This window comes from Triticum dicoccoides, chromosome 7A (assembly GCF_002162155.2).
Source record: "Triticum dicoccoides isolate Atlit2015 ecotype Zavitan chromosome 7A, WEW_v2.0, whole genome shotgun sequence".
Classification (NCBI taxonomy): domain Eukaryota; kingdom Viridiplantae; phylum Streptophyta; class Magnoliopsida; order Poales; family Poaceae; genus Triticum; species Triticum dicoccoides.
The window spans coordinates 431,186,898-431,192,154 of record NC_041392.1 but is presented as its reverse complement, the minus strand read 5'-3'; the positions used below and the strand labels follow the sequence as shown (position 1 = coordinate 431,192,154).

General features: G+C 38.4%; 1 long non-coding RNA gene across 1 annotated transcript; it reads right to left on the bottom strand.

The window, feature by feature from the left end:
• Positions 1–4,049: 4,049 nt before the first annotated feature.
• LOC119327895 lies at positions 4,050–5,175 on the bottom strand. The gene is made up of 2 exons (XR_005158741.1): positions 4,631–5,175; positions 4,050–4,526 (listed from the first exon to the last, which is right to left on the bottom strand). It is a non-coding gene; the product is annotated as an uncharacterized LOC119327895 (long non-coding RNA).
• Positions 5,176–5,257: the final 82 nt, after the last annotated feature.

The window sequence follows — 5,257 nt, the reverse complement described above, 5'->3', positions numbered from 1 at the left end:
GGTCGTGATGAAACATGTCTCTGTTGCAATTTCACTGCGTGAGTTGTTCGACCTGAACTTCTCCCAGTGCTACGTTGAACTTCCGCCAACATTGTCCAAATGGAGCTTGCGATACCGTTGGAAAGCTATGGACACCAGTATCATGACCCAAGTTAAAAATTTTGGCAAAATGTAAGCGGTTTAAGAGCAGTTTTGAAAACCGTTTTTTCTTTATACAAAAAATGTGAATCGTATTTTCGATCGCATTTGTAAACCATTTATCGGAATGAGGAAAATAATATGACATTGGAAAGCGGCTACAAAATCGCTCCTTCCACATGTTGAAAGTTTTCTCTAATTCCCTATGGTTAAAGAGTAATTTGGAAGATCGTAAAATTTTGCAAACCGAACAGCCGAGTTAGTATTTTCGATGTCATTTCTAAACCGCTAATCCAATTGAGGCAAATGATATGGCATTGAAAGCTTATGAAAATGCACTACTTTTTCATGTTGTAAGCTTTTTCTAATTTTGAACGGTTTAAGAGTAATTTAGAAAATGGTAGAAGCTCCACCGAGTCCGTATTTTCTATCTAATTTTTTAATCATACGTCCAAATGTAGCAAATGATATGGCGTTGGAAAGCTTAAGTAAATGATAAACTTTTTGATATATAGTGTTTCTCCCAATTCCTTACTATTTTAAGTCAATTTTGAAAATGGCTAAAAACATATTTTCACCGTAATGTCTACAAACTTTATCGGAATGAGGCAAATAATATACCATTGAAAAGCTAAGAAAAATGTGAAACTTTTTCATGTTGATGGTTTTCTCTGATTCCTAGTCATTTTGAAGTAATTTTGAAAATGGCGAGATCATTCATTCCGCCTTTATCGCAAAACAGATTCTTCGATAATGCACCGCGTGAAGACCTGAACTTCTCGGCATGCCTACTTGAACTTCACTCTGTTTTTCACGTGCTTTTTTTGCCTGTAGCTCTCCATACAATCACTGGGACACTCACCGAAATTAAGCAAGTAATATACCGGTGAAAAGCTGTTGTAAACACGCAACTTTCCCGTGTTGATCGTTTTTTCATACTCGCGACGATTTTAAGAGTTTTTCATCTGAAATTCATTCACTATACTAGTTGAACTTCCCGCCGTTTTCACGTTGAACTTCTGTGACATATTTTCATTTGTAATTTACTCATCCATCCGTTAGTGTTACACAAATGATATTATTTTTGTACAAACCTCTCTCACAATAATTTTTTTAACTTTCTCCGACGAAGGACTTGAACTTATAACAACAACAAATTTAGCCTTTGTTTTTTTATTCTTTTTAATATAAAAAGCACACCGTGTAGTATGTGAACTTCTGGTAGTTATCAATCTGAACTTCTCTTGGTTACGTGAAAATATATGAGTTTTTTTATGAATTTTTAATCTAATTTTCTTAATCATTTTTTATGAAATTTTGAAGCGCTCTATTTTTAAAAGTTGAACTTCTTGTTATTTTATTTTTGAACTTCGTGTTTCTATTCTTTAATAACGAGGAAATCTGAGTTTTCTATAATCATCGAAATTCTCCATCTTTTTAATTTGGACTTCCTGGTTTTATTTCTTTTAGTGACGACAAAAATCCTACTTTTTGATAGACCTCAAGACGCTTCGTTTTTAAATTTGAGCTTCTAGGTTTATTTTAACAGAGAAAATCTTTTTTATAAAATTGTTTGAGATGCTTTTTTTAATGACCTTCTTTTGGATTTGTAACAAGCATTGAACTTCTTCGTCTTTTTAATTTGAACTTCTTATTTTTAGAAATTTTTTTAACTTGCGTCTTGGTTTTGTACTAAAAGTTGAACTTCTCGGTTATTTAAATTCAAAACTCTAGTTTTTTATATAACCCCTTTATTATTAAAAAGTTGAACTTCTTTGTATTTTTAGTTTGACTTTTCTTGGTTCTGTAATAAACATTGAACCTCTATCTTTGTGAAATTTGAACCTCTAATTTATTTTGGAAAATGGAAAATGCTATCTTTAAATAATTTTTTGAACAACTAAGTCTTCTAAAACTTTTTTAGTTTTTCCTTATTTTTTAATGTTAACTTCTTAATTTTATTTTTTAGTAATGAAAAAACATCTAAGTTTTTTTAACCTTCGAACTTCTTTTTTTTTACTTTGAACTTCTTAGAAAAATATGGTTTTAAATAAGCAAACAATTTTCTAGGTTTTAAATTTGAACTTTTAGGTTTTTTGACCTTCTCGATTATTTCAAATTGAACTTCTATGGTTTTCAAATATGAACTTCTATGTTTTTTTTTGACCTTGTCGGTTATTTTAATTTTACCTCCTTGGTTTTATTAATTAGAAATAGGGAAAATCTATTTCTTTATATAGACATTAAACTAATGTGCAATTTAATTTGAACTTGTTAGTTTTATATATTATAAAAGGAAAATTGGATTACTATTAAATTTACTTTTTTCCCATTGTAATTATTGTTTCTGTATGTCTCAACCAAAAATATCTAAGTTACATGAATTGCTCTGTTATTCATGTCCATTAACTTTTCCCTTTTTTCTTAACGTGCTGTCTACTATCTAAAATGAGTACTTTCTCCATAGTAATTGAACTTCGAGTACATTTATTATAAAATACTTTTTATTAAGTTAACTCTCTTTTCATTTAGATGAACTTTTCTTTCGTATTTGTACATGAGCTTTATTTTGTTTGCACTTGAACTATAGGGGCAACTTACAAAATGAAACATATGAAGCCTCTGTCAAATGAAACATACAAAATAGTAATAAAAATTACACTTTTCGCCACAAACCAATTTTTTCTAAACTTGGTCATTTGCACTTGAACTATCGGCAAAAAAATTGTTTTTTTATAAACGTCAGACTTCACCACTTTTTAAGTTTGAACTCCTTAGTTTTTGGTTAGTAACGGAAAACAAATTTTTTATATATATAAACATGGAACGGGGTCGTTAGTCTAATTTGAACTACTAGTTTTTTAAAAGTGGAAAATCATTTTTATGAACGTTTTTAACTCTTTCCATTTTTTAAATTTGAAATTGTTTTTGAACTTCTTCAATTATTGCTTTTGAGCTTCCACATTTGTATTTTTGAACTGCTCTATTTTTTAAAATTAAACTTCTTGGTTTTTGAAATAAACAAGGAACTTATCCATTATTTAAATTACAACCTATAGGTTATTTTAGAAACGGGGAGAATCCATTTGTGGAAGAGGGTCACATGACCATCTTCACCATGCAGGGTATGTAACGACCTGCACGGAGGCGTGCTCACTGGTCGTCGGTAAGGTAACTGGCTCTGGCGTGTGCGCGCGTGCACACACACACATGAGTTTGCGCACGGAGAAATCAATCACAATATAAATATATAAAGATTCTATACATACTTTAGCAAACATACAGAGAGAACACCAGCACTAGTATGTGAGATTTGGGAAAGACTTGAACAAAAGCAGGTTAGTGCACACACACACGCAAATTGTTAGGCGTGAATGAACACTTTGTTCGATGCTTCGTCGAAACATTATAAAAACAAATATGAAGACTAGACCGATTGAAAATTCAGGTTCGGGAAGCAAGTTGTGTTGTTGGGCAAGAAGGGATACATAAGTCTGAACTGAAAGTGTTCATTTCGCTTCAGGCAGTATTTCTTTCAGATTTAGTATAATGCTTCGGTAAGGATTCTTGGAATTAGCAATATTGTAGCAAGAATACTCAGCACGGCTTGTGTAGATTCAGCAAACTAACACCATACATGTGGGACCATGAATTACCATAGATGAATGACAATAGTAGAACATATCTGAATTCTTTGCATGGAAGGTCAACTTTGCTCTGCTCTCCGGAGCCTGACGCTAGTCAACATACGTCCATCAAGCCCACAAGGACACACGTCCAGTATCCAGTAGCAGCAAGGCATGCAAACCACCGTGAAGAACAGTGCATAGCTGGAGTAGGACTTGGCGTATAGTTGTTGTAGAACTTCATGGAACGTCTATGAACATCTCAATGGTTGTAGAAGGGTAACATGAGAAATTTTACAATAAATTAGACACACACACACACCTGCAGTTCTGTCAAGACTGTTAAATTCAGTTAACACATTTTTCACATGAGCAACACATCTATATGTAGCAGCACATCAGAGAGACTGGGGCAAATCGACAGCTAGTTTAAAGAGAAGAAAAAATGCTAAATAGAAACAACCGTAGTAGCTGGATGCCATAGCTTTCCACACATGAGGATTTCAGGGGAGCACTACACACGACTGTTTTGGAGAGGCACTTGGGATGCCACGAAGCACCATGCGCGACAGCAGAGGAAAGGTGCGGGGAAGGTCAGAGAGAGTTGACGAGGAAGGTCGGAGAGAGCTGACGCCGATGTAGAAGAGGCCGAAGGAAATTGAGGGCGAAACAGCGGCGTTGAGGAGGAGACTGAGGTAGTTCATTTTTGTGCGAACGCCGGCATGGAGGAGATGCCGGTCTGTATCCCGCTCCCCGCGAGTGCTGCGAGAGAAAGAAGGTCAGTATGAAGAAGGGGAGAAGGTCAACTTTGGAAACGCGATGGAATTCATCCCGTCACTGAAGGACGACGACATGGAGCTTCTCACCAATCTCGGCGTCATCGCCGCATTGTGGTCAGCGACGAGCAGCGGAGGTGCGTCCGTCGACGGGAGCAGATGAGCTCGCCGGAGCAAGGGGCGGCGAGTTTCTGAGCTCGCGCCATGCTCCCGAACTGCACTGCTTTTCAGAGCACCACGGACGGCGACGGGCTACGCTAGTAGAGAGCATGGGGGCAACGGCTGGGGCAAGCGGCGGCGCGATAAGAGGTCGGGCCTCGCAGCGTCGTGGTTGGTGGCAGGGGCGGCCGGCGGCGCAGTTGGTGACTGGGGCTTCGCCGCCTCCAGCCGCCGCGGGCTCCCTCACGCCGGCGTCTGCCGTCGCTCGCTCGCCCGCGCCGGCGGTCAGACCTAAGGTGGCGACGGAGGGGAGAAGCTGGATCCGGCAACGGTGGTAGAAGGGATGGGAGAGGGGGAGCAGGATCCGGTCGGCGGCGAGTCGCGTCAGAGATGACGGCCGGCCGGTGGTCGTTAGGACGAGAGGGCAGAGGAGGCGGGATCGGGATCCCGATCGGGGTCGCCGCAAGTCTCGCACCTGGTCGGGCGCGAGAGGTTGGGAAGCTCGGGAAGGCCCTGTTGGGCCCTATACAGGGTTGCTGTGATCCAAATAATTATTCT